The sequence below is a fragment of the Rhinopithecus bieti genome, unplaced genomic scaffold (genome assembly GCF_001698545.2).
Source record: "Rhinopithecus bieti isolate Rb0 unplaced genomic scaffold, ASM169854v2 scaffold_12088, whole genome shotgun sequence".
NCBI classification, from domain to species: Eukaryota; Metazoa; Chordata; class Mammalia; order Primates; family Cercopithecidae; genus Rhinopithecus; species Rhinopithecus bieti.
In genome coordinates, this window is record NW_016807975.1 from 3,296,233 (window position 1) to 3,309,221 (window position 12,989).

Sequence of the window (12,989 nt, forward strand, 5' to 3'; positions counted from 1 at the left end):
AATAGTATGGGCTCCCTGCCCCCCCGCACAGTTTTGCAGTCCCAAGGGGGCCATTCAGAAGTATTGGCTGCTGCCTGCACAAGCAACTGTGGCCACAGATCCCTGGATCACAGAAATATCAGAGCATTTATCCGTCTTTTTCTGGGTTAAAAAAATTGGGGGTCACCCCTGCCACCCAAATCATCTTACCTCTCACCAGTATACCCCTGGTACAGTGTGGTGATCATTCCTTCACTCTTTCCTGCCTCTTGGTCTAAAAGTCTTAGAATAAGTTGCAGAGCTGCCATGGGTGGTATTCCTGTCTGTGCTCCATTAACAACCCCAAGAACATGCAGCAACACCTGTAGCCTGAAAGAAAAAACCCAGCCTTCCTCTGAGAGAAACACAGGGATCCCTCACACCCATCCTCCCCCAACTCCCAACACACACTGAAAACAAAACCACTAGCAACAACAAAGTGAAAAACGGCTGTGTGTGATGATGGAAAGACTTCCTCTTAGCACTTGCCATTCCCTCTGCTTGGAATGCATGTAACAAACATTGTATAGGAGCTAAAAGTGTGCACTATAACCAATTCTCAGTCACTAGACCCCATTCTTTGTTCCTCTTCTTCCTGATTTTCTTCCCTAGACCATTTCTTTTTGTCCAGTATTCCTTTGGTTTGTAGGCAGTTCCACTGTGAGTCTTGTACTCTTTCTCATTCATTCATTGCTCACTATGTGTCATGTTCTATTCTAGGTGTTGGGGATATAGCAATGAACGAAACAGAAGACCCCTGACACTGAGGAGCTCATGTTCTATGGGGAAGGTGAAGCAGAAAAAAACTCAAAAGAATAAATAAGGGAATTTCAAGAGGTTTCAAGGAAATCTAACTAGGTAATGTGATAGCAGGACCTAGGGATAGGGAAGGACATGGACTGCTTTAGATAGGATGGGAAATCAGTTGGGGGATATTAAAATTGAACTAAGACCTGAATTACATGGAAAAATTCAGCCAAGGAAAAGCATTCCAGAGAGAGAGAGCACGGCAGTGCAAAGGCCTTGCAGAAAGAATCAGTGTTAAAAGTCCAAGGATGAAAGAAAGCCAGTGTAGCTAGAGCTTGAAGAAGGAGGATGGGAGTGGGAAGACATGAAGGTAAGTTTGCAGGGGCCAGATCATATCAGGCCTGGAAGGTGATATAGCTGTTTAAAGTTTATTCTAAATGCAATGAGAAACCAGCTCCTAGCAAGATAATAAATTGCTTTGCCAGAACATTAACTGTCCATTATTTAGTTCCTTTGCATTCTGCATAGGCTGGTCTTACAAAGGTTCTGTGACAGTAGGGCACCCATTAAAGATCTATTACATAAGGGAACGTGGGACATGCAAGAGCCGATGACAAATGTAGAAACCCTCTGCTTCACTTGGCATCTCTGTCCTTTTCCTCGTCTTTCTGATATTTTAAAGCTACTGTGTTCCTACATACATATGCTATCTGTTCCTTCATTCTCTGATAAATTCATCATTTGCCTTTACATTTTCATCATTTTCACCCCCAAATGGTTAACGTAGGTGCTTTTTTTGAAATCATTTTATTCTTTCATATTTCTGTGTCGGTCGCTAGGAGAAAGACCAGGAAAATCTGTTAAACTCTAAACCAAAAATTCCCATTCACTGCAGAGTGATGATTCGCAACACTGCTGTGATTCAGGCAGTGGGGTGTCCTGAAGTGGCAGCACTTCACCACTGCAGTCCTAATAAATTCAGTCTTTTTGTTTTGTTTTGTTTTGTTTTTTGGTCTGCTAGCTCTATTAAATTTCCAATCATCTTTGACATAGTCCCAAAGATTTTCCAAATAGTATCCAACCTAGAAAACAGTTTCAGTTAATAAGCATTTTTCAGCAAATTCTATTATAGTTGGGATAAAAATATCCAGTGACTTAAAATTACCCAACTTTACATCATGTGGTGCTGTAACTCAACAGTGCATCGTACAGTGTATAAAAATCCCACAGTAATCAACTCCAATTAAAGTGCCTCTCCACCTAAATTAAATTACCAGTTAAATAAATTCTCCCGGATGAGGAGTGTATCTAAGGTAAATTAGATTAGTTCTATCAAACTTGTATTCTGCATTTGCACTGTGATATTCTCACCATTTTTCTTCAAATAACAAGAATGCACAATGCAAATGTTTCCGTTAAACAAACAACAAAATCAGTTAACAATTTTTAAGCAAACAGCTGTAATCTAATTCCCCATTGTGGTTTTTTGTTTGTTTGTTTGTTTTGTTTTTTTACCTGCAAACATTGGCTGCCATTTAATTTTGGAAAAGAAATACACAGAATTTTCAGTTTTCCTATTAGGCATGTTATTCACAGATTTTGGGATTCAATGTTTCTAGCTTTACCCCAAGCAGGGCAAAATTTCTGGTTAACCAGTTTTCAAGTCAACCAGTCTGTGTAGATTCATTTCCAGGAATGTGTTTGTGCAATGCCTCTTGTCCTTCTCAACCCTAACTTTCTCCAGCCCCAGTGTATCCAGAATCCATTTCCAACTGGAGTTCAGCAAAAGTTTGGCTTCCATTTAGCTCCCCCTCCAAATAAGTTTATAAAAGAGGAGGCAGGCTTTCATCTCCTTTCTGGATTGTACACATAGAATACATCTAAATTTTAAAAGCTATGTATGTAAAAAATGGTGTGTGTCTGTATCACATTCAAAATCTAGTTCATGTATTATTCTGCAAGGAAATACATCAAACAAATTAATCATGAGTAAACCTAAATTTAGCAGTTTATCCTTATCTTAATGAATACCTAAATCCTGTTTGCGATATTCACTCAAATGACTCAAGCTTTCTCCTTTTTAATCTTGTTGAACTTTTAGCTGAAATGCCGCAATCTGCAGAAACACATTTCCATGTTTGAATCAGGAAAGGCTTGGAAGAGATTAGAATAACATTATATTTCATTTTACCAGTTAACACCACAGGAAGAACTATTTCAGCCAAACTAACCCCTTCTTGTCACACTTAAACGTTAACCTTAACCCCAACGTAGACACATACTAAAATTCAAAATTGTATCCCAGGAGGCCTTTAGGACAAATTAATTTTTGTTCTGTGAAAGGCACCTTGTGTCATGTTTCATATCAATTTACATTTATTGAGTGCCTACTGAGTGACAGGTGCTGTGCTCAGTGCTGGAGACTCAAAGGTGAGTGAATAAGACATGCCTTCTTCCTTTCAGAACCTTGGCCCCAGTGAGGGAGTTAGCAACATGGGGTAAGTCCTGAGATGGCAGGATCACACGGTGCTGTCTATAAATTGCCCCAAAGCACTGAGACTGTAAGTCATCCCAACTCCCTTATCTTCTCTGCAACCTCTTTTCTGAGGACAACATGATCCAACAAAAAAGTCTCCTACCGACAAAGAGAATGTTTGACACAAACACTTATTTTCAGAAACGATTGTCTCCCAAAGCACTTGGCTTGTCCAAAGATGACTTACCTTTTTGGCAGTCCCTTGCAACACCTGTCTCAAAAAACAATCAAGCTGAACCCAAAGAGTTTCATTGTCCACCCCTCCTTGCTGACAGAAGCTTGCTGATCTGCAAATGGAGAGAGGACTGGGAAGGTCACAACTTGTCCTTGCTCCCTCAAGGTAAGTGTCATCCCGTAAAGCTTGCCTGCTGCCTCATTGCCTTTCCCAAGTCTTGTGCCAAGTCAGTGCTTCTCATATCATAACTTCACTGTAGCTGGTTGCGAGCTGGATCCAGTCTTCTGGAGTTCCCCTCACCGAATGACTACAGCTCACCCATCACATGATGTAAGAGTGCCCTTCTTTGAACCCTGCAGGGTTTTTAACCGATGACCACATATTTCTTCCACCTGTTCTTGTCAGTGTTTCCATAGGGACCCACAGACCTGAAAAGACACATTCCTTACTTTTAAAAATTAATTTGTTTAGACAACCCACACTGGTATTGGCCAGAGTCCTCAGACTGGCTCTGAGGATAGCTGACTAAGTTGCTGCTCCAAAATGCTGGAATATGTCATCATTCACAATCATTGTTCATAACCGTCTGACTACCCTAAACACCCTAAACTTTACCTTCAAGGATTCTCTCATCTGAATGAACTAAGCAGAATAAACCGAACAGTAAGAGTAGGGCTTGAAATCCAATTCTCAACTAATTAGAAAGCATGTATGAGCTAAGAGTTTCTTATCCCATGCCAGGAGGGAAATGGAGAAATTTGATTTATATGTGAAAATTCTGCTTTTCAGCTTTCACTTGCCAAAGATAGGACAACTCAAATGAAAAGAAAAAATGGTATTATCCATTTATTTTCTCAAAAGAGATGCTGGAATGCTTTTTTACATTCTCTTCATACATGGGCAGAGTTTGTGCTGTAAATTTTGCAAGTTGATTTCAGTGCAAGAGATGGTCGCAGCATTAGGATGCATTCACTGGCAAGTAACAGAATCTAGTCTCCCAGGGGCTTAAGCAATAATGACATTTAATTTTCTCACCTGGCAAGAGGTCTGGAGAAGGCAGTTGCAGCAGTGCAGTGATGTCATCTAGGACTCAGATTCTGTCTGCTCTTCTGTTCTGCCATCTTTTGCCACCTTAGCTTCTGCAGCTTCAAATATCATGTCCTCACAGAGCTGCATTCAATGACAGTAGGAAGGGGCTGCGATAAAAAGCTTCCTCTTGTAAAGTCCCTTGGTGGCTGTTTTGTTTATTTTCCTCCTTCCAGGAAGAGCAATTTCAGGAATTCTCCCAGCAGACCTCTCCTTTTGCTTCGTAGGGCCAGAAATAGGCCACATGCTCACTCCTAGACCAATCACAGGCAAAGGAAAACAGGACAAGCCCAGCTGCAATTCATTCCCTTGGGGCTTGGATAGGGGCCCATCTTCTATGATCTCAGTGGCTCCCTACCCACCACCTAAACAAGATGGGGCTTTTTTCTGGCCAGGAAGAAGAGGCACATGGATAGCTCTTTGGTAAAATGTGAACAGTAACTGCCCTGTTGCTGGGGGAAGTGATCAAGACTTTTAATATCCTTTCTGCTCATGCCATTTTATTTAGAAATTGAAGTAACATGGAAATTTATTTTAATATGGTCATATGGTTAAGTTAGGCACATTATTGAAAACATATTCTAGCTGCTACAAGATTAATTGAAGATATCAAAGCGCTTTGAGAGGCATAGCTTCTTAGATTCCTGGTGGCCCATAAGATTGCATTTTCTTTCTCATATGATAGGACATCTGAACAACTGAACATGAAACATCATGGAAACAATAAGATCATTGTTGCTACTTTCAAGGAAGTACAGATAATCAAATTCAAATTGGACATGGGATTGACCAGATGGCAATGGAAGCTTGTGCTTATTTTCAATCTATTGTGGAATTGTCTTGAATTGTTGATTTGGGACCCATGAAGAGCTTTTTATTTTTTTGAAAATAAATTCACAATTTCAGAAAGTAGTCATATGGATTTTGATGTATAGTATAAACCATGCTGTAAATTTCTGAAGCTCTTTTTGTCATGCAAATATTAATACATCTGTGTCAGAAAGTATTTTCCTGTCTGTATTCAGTTTCAAGAAAAAAAAACTATGATAATGAAATTAAATTATGTTCTCCAAAAAAACACAGTATCCCAGAAAAGATATAGAGGAGTCTGACATGAATCCCAGGAGATCCTGAAATTCCTAGAGATTTGAGCAATGGGTGACACTTTACTCTTCAAGAAAGGAGTAAGAATGAAGATAGGAACTAAAGTCATTCCTACCAACCAGAAACAGAATTGTGACCTCTGCCTAACAGATCCCACAGCTCAGTTAGCACCTAAAGACATCATGTGTCACCAGTCTTTGGATGTAAGCAGTCATGTTAAGATTAAATTATGCAGAGTTTCCTTTGTTGGTAACACTCTTTCTCAAGCCCCAAAAGTCCTACTAAATATTTCTGGGAGTCTGCAAAAAGGTACCTTACATGTATGTACTCACAAAGAAGTCTGCTAGCTACAATCATCACAGAGCATCTACTTTATCTTTCCTTTCCAGTTCTGGCTCCACACTGCCTTGCAAAGTAACTGGAAAGGCCTTTTACCCTCGCTTATAGTAGCTATTTTGAAACCACCAGTGCCTGTGCCAGGGGTACTATTTTTTAATGCTTCCCCAAATATCAGTTCTCCAGGCTAGGGTAGACTGGTGCAGCAAGACCCAGTGTCTTCTCAGTGGCTTGCCATGACAAAAGTTTGTTTCTCGCTGACACAAAATCTAATTGAGATCTGGGCAACTCTTTAGGGCAGCTGTTTTCCATGAAGCCTCCCTGGTCAACTAAGCAGGTTTAAATTGATAACTTAATCTTGGTTACTCACTAGCTCTTTGCTTCAGGCTGCAAATGCTGGAACTAATCAATACAGCTCTACTTTAACTGCAAGAGGGCTAAAATGTGCAGAGAGGTTCATGTATATGAAAAGGGAGGAGAACAGATTTTGGTGAATACTAGTGATATCTACTTTACAGGTCAGTACTTGGTCCTGGGGGAAAGTGGAAACAATGACCCTCTTTCTAACTGTTGCTTTGTTTTGTCACTTGATCTTGCAATCAGTACGGCTTATGTTCAGAATCTCAAAAACTTTCTCATGAGTACACTCTATCGTAGGCTTCAACATAGGTCAAGGGTGGAAGAAAATGCTATGCCATCTTTCCCATTCTCTCTGACTCGAGTGTGTGTGTGTGTGCGTGTGTGTGTGTGTGAGATTTTATATATGAGTCATTATATATTATATATATGTATGAGCCATGAGCCATTCCTTCTGACTCATATATATATATATATATATATTTCATGACAAATTTACATACACCCTCTTTTCCCATTTTTTTCCATCCTCCTTCAAACAATAACCAACTTGTTTATTACTGTATTATGAAGTCAGACCAGTGCTTGGAATTCAGAAATGTGTTAACGACTGAATGGATGAAAGGAGCGATTGGTTGATGAGTGGGTGAATGGATAAATGATAGTCCTCTCTATCCATAGATGATGCAACAAAGGGAACCTGGTTTCACTATCTACCCTATGAACTTGTCCTGTTACCTTGAGCCTAGTTGTAGTCCTTCTGGCTTAGATACAATTTTTGCCTCTTTTTGGGGCTCCCTTTGGATAGAAATTTTGTTTAACATTAATTATGTTAGTGTCAGGGGTTCAGTTTAGGAGCTGAAATCCTACCATTCAGGGATTTCTAATTAAGGAATATCCACATGAGAATAATACCAAATAAAAAATAAAATACCTTTTTATTAACTAAGCGCCCACTTCTCTCCCAGGGCAGAGATCTTTGTTAAACCAAATCCAATTATACCATGTAAGTTTGCAAACCTAAGGAAGTTTTCCATCACTTCCACCCTGGGTGATGAAAAGGTCTGGAACAGACCAGATACAATTTATGCACATAGTACATACGCACAGGACAGAGAACGGCCATGTCCTTTCCCAGTGTTTTGCAATAGGGGCCTGTAATTGCCCCTTATTGGGGCATCAGCTTAAGGGAACATCAGCTTAAAGACCCTGCTCTCTAATGGAATGTGGTTTGGTAATTGCCTTGTGCTTTGAGTACTTGAGTAATTCCTCCTCACTCTGGAAGAAGCTAAAAAGTAAGGAAGACAGAGGGGACGGGGGTGGCAGAAACGCCTCTTCCTCTCCAGACCAAAGTGGAAATGGGAGGAGAGCTGGCTTCTGCTCTTCTTATACATCTTGAACGTAATCTTCACTTCTCCTTTGCCCAAGCCCTTCAGTCCTTTCCCCAGGATCACATTCATTCTACTCCATGACAAAATGACAGTTTTGTCCCCAATCGAGGTCAGTGTCCTCACTCTACTACGTGCTTCCTAGAGAGACAAGTTCAAACTCAAGGTTTATAACCACACTTTTGTATAAAGTTCTTCTTATTTTTAATATAAAACTTGCTATGCACTAATACTGAAATCAATATAAACTTTCTTTTGCCAACACATGGATTTCTGGTCATGTGGCCCACTATTAAAAATTCTTGGCAAGCTTATCACAATGAAGAGCCAATTGCTAGATTCTGCTGCTGAGCTAGTCTTCATCTCCTTAACATATTTGCCATAAAATTTTTAAAAATCCATATTAATGAAAAAATTGGGGAGACAGGGAAAGACTATGGTATGATATAGACAGTGTGGGAGGGGAGACTTTGGATGGGGCAAAAATCAATATTCCCCTTTCTGGCTTCTTTCACTATCTCCCATTGCCTCCCAATTATATGCCATCATTTCCCCCATTCACTGTCACTTCTGCCAGCCCGAATAAGTGTAAATAGTCTCTGTCTGTGCCATAAATATCAACCTATTGTGATAGTTCTGTTAGATTAACACAGTTCTACTTTGTTTCCCATTAACAGTACTATTTATTTAGTAGTTCTGTCAACAAAATTTCAGAATAGACAAATAGTGTAGACAGTGCTTCAAAAATATTGTCATTACTGCAGAATCTTGAAAACGAAAACAAAAATGGGGGCAATTAAAAAACATAAGTAGTGATTACAAACATGCCACCAGAGAAGATTGTGGAACAGTGCCCCAACAATTAAAGAAAGAAATGACACAGAAATTCTTCAGTTTTCAGGATGGCAGATAAGAAAAAGAACAACAGAACAACTTGCTGAAACATGGAAACTCTCACTGCTTGTAGGATAACACCTGGCTGAAATCAGTTGGAATCATTATGGCCAACTGGAGTCTGTGCACAACAAGCTTGCTGACATCACAGCCTGAATTTCCACTGCATGTTTCGTACTAACTTGCCCCAAATTTGCACATGTATTCCATGAGGTAGCATGAAGAGATAACCGTGCATGACACAGGACTTTCCAGACCTCCCCTTTCCTTCTACCAATCGGGTAAATCCCAGAACCCATCCCCTAAACCTTAATAAAAGTATTGCCTTATAGCCAGCATGTGGCGATAGATTTGAGCTGGACTCCTGTCTCCTTGTTGGTAGACCTGCAATCAAAAGTTATTCTTAGCCAGGCATGGTGGCTCACACCTGTAATCCCTGTACTTTGAGAGACTGAGGCGGGTGGATCACCTGAAGCTAGGAGTTTGAGACCAGCCTGGCCAATATAGTGAAACCCCGTCTCTACTAAAAATGCAAAAAATTAGCTGGCCATGGTAGTGGGTGCTTGTAATCCCAGCCACTAGGGAGGCTGAGGCAGGCGAATCGCTTGAACCCGGGAGGCAGAGGTTGCAGTGAGCCGAGATCGTGCCATTGCACTCCAGCCTGGGTTATAAGAGCAAAACTCTGCCTCAAAAAAAAAAAGTTATTCTTTTCTCAAAAACCCAGTATCATAGCATTGGCTTCTAACACATTGGGAAATGAGCCTCTTTCGCTCAGTAACAATGGCAAATAAGTACATTAAAGGATGCTTAACGTTATTAGTCATAAGGGAAATGAAAATTAAAGCCATAATGAGATACTACCACACATTCATTAGAATGGCTAAACTTTTAGGAAACTGAACATACTGAGTGTTGGTGAGGTTATGTAGCCACTGAAACTATCGTACAGTACAGCCACTTTGATAGACAAGTAGGCAGTTCCTTGAAAAGTTAAACATACACTACCATTTGATCAGATCCAGCCATTCAACTGCTAGGTACTTACACAAAAACAATAAAGAAAACATGTGTCCATATTAAGACTCGTACAGGAATATTCACAGAGCTTCATTTGTAATAGCCCATAACTGGAAACCATTCAAATGTCCATCTGCAGCAAATGGAGAAACAGATTGAGAGTATCCATACCATGGAATACTACTCAGCAATGAAAACTATTGATATGTGCAGCAATATGGATAAATCTCAAAATAATTATGCTGATTGAAAGAAGCCAGATCAAAAAAAAAAGTGTGTATAATGTCATTCATGTAAAATTGTAGAAAATGCAAACTAATCATTATAGTGACATGAAGCAAATAAGGGTTGCCTGGAGATGGGAATGAGGTGAGGTGAGGTAGGGAGGAAGAATTTACAAAGGTGTATAAAAAAACTTTTAGAGATGATGAATATGTTCAATGTCTTGATCGCAGTGATGGCTGCGTGAGTGTATACACATGTTGAAACTTACCAAATGTTATGCTTTACATATACGCACTTTATTATGTCAATTATATCTCATAAAGTTGTTGTTTAATAAAAGACTTTTTTTTTTTTTTGAGACGGAGTCTGGCTCTGTCACCCAGGCTGGAGTGCAGTGGCGCGATCTCGCTCACTGCAAGCTCCGCCTCTGTGGTTCACACCATTCTCCTGCCTCAGCCTCCCGACTAGCTGGGACTACGGGCGCCGCCAGCATGCCCAGTTAATTCTTTTTTTTTTTTTGTATTTTTAGTAGACACGGGGTTTCACTGTGTTAGCCAGGATGGTGTTGATTTCCTGACCTCATGATCCGCCCACCTCGGCCTCCCAAAGTACTGGGTTACTGACGTGAGCCACTGCATCCAGCAATAAAAGACTTTTAACAGTGGTTTTTGCACCAGCCAAAGATGAAGGAACCGGCTTGTATCTTTCCATTAAGTTTTAAATTACTCTCCGGAAGCTCCCTTGAAAGTGTAGGTCAGCGTAGAGGAGGGGTGAGCGTGCTGAGTCACCTATCACCCCACTGTGTTTTATCCACTGGTTTGTTTATAGTTTCTCTAAAGATTTCTTTCCAAAAAGACCAGGGTAAGAAAAAAAAAATGGAGTCTTTAAAATTCACTGGATCTTTAATGCCCGCTAGCTGTAACCTTTTATCAATCTAAGATTCCATAAATGAGGAATTTTGTAAAATACTGTCTTTTTTAACTGAAGATGCCTTCAATTATAAAAGACACAGCATATCCCTTTCCTTAACAGCTTTTCAGGGGAAAAAAGCAAAATAAATAAGAGTATACTTATTATGAGATGCACGTCAATTTCAAAAATGTTCTGAAGTATGGTTTTAGAACACACATTCCAGCAAGTAGTCCTAGAGTTTTGGAAAGGGGTGGGTGGGATTGGCCTTCATAAACTTAAATTGCCTGAGTTGTGGTCTCAGCACCTGGGCTAGTCTCAGGCACCATCTCCTTCCTTTAAAGAAGAAGCAATACACTACAACCCTAAACAATGTGTTCAACACTAGTTTTGGTTTGTTTTGTTTTGTTTCTGTTTCCAGGCTTTGTAGATGGTGAGGTTATAACCAAAATCCCGCTTAACCCTTAAAAATTTAAGCTAATTTTCCTTCATTTATTTATTCAATCAACAAAAACTTATTGGGCACCTGGCACTATTCTAGAGTCTGGGGACAGAGTAAGAAGACAGATGGAGTCCCTGACCCCATAGAACTTACATTCTAACAAGAAAACAAATATTTAAAAAGTAAACAGCCAAAACACAACATGTGTTGGGCATGGTGGCTCATGCCTATAATCCCAGCACTTTGGAAGGCAGAGGCAGGTGGATCACCTGAGGTCAGGAGTTCGAGACCAGCCTGTCCAACACGGTGAAACCCTGTCTGTACTAAAAATACAAAAATTAGCTGGGCACGGCGGCGCCCACCTGTAATCCCAGCTACTTGAGAGGCTGAGGCAGGAGAATCAGTTGAACCCAGGAGGTGGAGATTGCAGTGATCTGAGATCGTGCCATTGTTCTCCAGTGTGGGCGACAGAGTGAGACTCCATCTCAAACAAAACCAAAACAAAAAACACAATATGATTTCAGATTGTGATAAGTGCTCTAAGGAAAAGCAAAGCTGCTTAAGGATGTAGAAGTTGTGTGTGTTATTTCTGATAAGGTGTTATAGAGACTTCTGTGAAATGGCATTTAGTCAGGGATATGAATGAGTAAACTATGTAAAAATCTGGAGTGTAGCATTCCAGGCAGAAAGCACAGCAAGTAGCATAAGTTCCTGAGGTGGACATAGCTTGGCCTGTTTAAGGAGCAATAAGGTCAGTATGGCTGGGGTACAAAGAGAAAGAGGGAGTGGTCAGAGATGAAGTGGGAGAAGGAAGCTCTTTTAGGTCACAGTTAGGAGCTGGCATTTTATTCTCAGTGTGATGGGAAGTTATTGGAGAGGTGACAAGTTTCTGAAGCCCCCACTGAGATTCAGAAGAAACATCTTCTGAGCACAATATTGACATCAGCAGTCTTATCTAATCTCCTCTACTGCAAACGATTAGATTCCCTCTATTGACCACAAAAGATAAAAGTACAAAGAACACTATACTGTGCTGGAAATCAATGAAAAGGATCAGTCACGTGCTACAAGACGGGAATTTTTGCAGGATGCAATACAGATGGGATTAGTTTGAAAAAATGGCCAGTTCTATCTATTACAACACAGTCACAAGAAGGAACAGCTAACCAAAAAGTTACCTAGCATTTCAACATTTTTGAAATTGACGTGCATCTCATAATAAGTATACTCTTATTTATTTTGCTTTTTTCCCCTGAAAAGCTGTTAAGGAAAGGGATATGCTGTGTCTTTTATAATTGAAGGCATCTTCAGTTAAAAAAGACAGTATTTTACAAAATTCCTCATTTATAGAATCTTAGATTGATAAAAGTGGACCCTAGCAGAACTCACCTGTTTACTCAGAGGCTAGGGTCAGAGATGAGGGTGAAGCAAGAGATGATCTCGGGGTATATCTGGATCCCCCCAACAACTCTGGAACAGTTTACTTGATACTGGAAGTCATACCAAGCAGGATCCTTCAGTGTTATTTACTGCCAACTTGCCTTCAACAAGGATAAATATGATTGGCAAATATCCGGGGTGCTACCTTGGCTGGTATCTAACAAGGCAAACCTTGCTATGCAAAGAATAAAGGCATAGACCCACCTACTTTCTAATTACACAGCAAACAAAAAATGAAGCTCTTTAGTATACAAGTGAATTTCCTAGCCACAAGTACCTCAGGAACTGGTGGTTTCCACACTATCCCCAGTTTGA

General features: G+C 40.2%; 1 protein-coding gene across 2 annotated transcripts in view; it reads right to left on the reverse strand.

Annotated features, from left to right (window-relative positions):
• Window positions 1-4,721, reverse strand: part of RNF20 (ring finger protein 20) — a 96,593-nt gene extending 91,872 nt beyond the window's left edge. The window contains exons 1-3 of one of the 2 annotated variants that reach the window (XM_017884305.1): window positions 4,512-4,721; window positions 3,489-3,904; window positions 190-348 (exon numbers count right to left, since the gene is read on the reverse strand). The gene's annotated coding sequence lies outside the window, so the exon portion shown is untranslated. The remainder of the gene's footprint in view (window positions 1-189; window positions 349-3,488; window positions 3,905-4,511) is intronic. The other variant, XM_017884309.1, reaches the window with a different exon arrangement.
• Window positions 4,722-12,989: the final 8,268 nt, after the last annotated feature.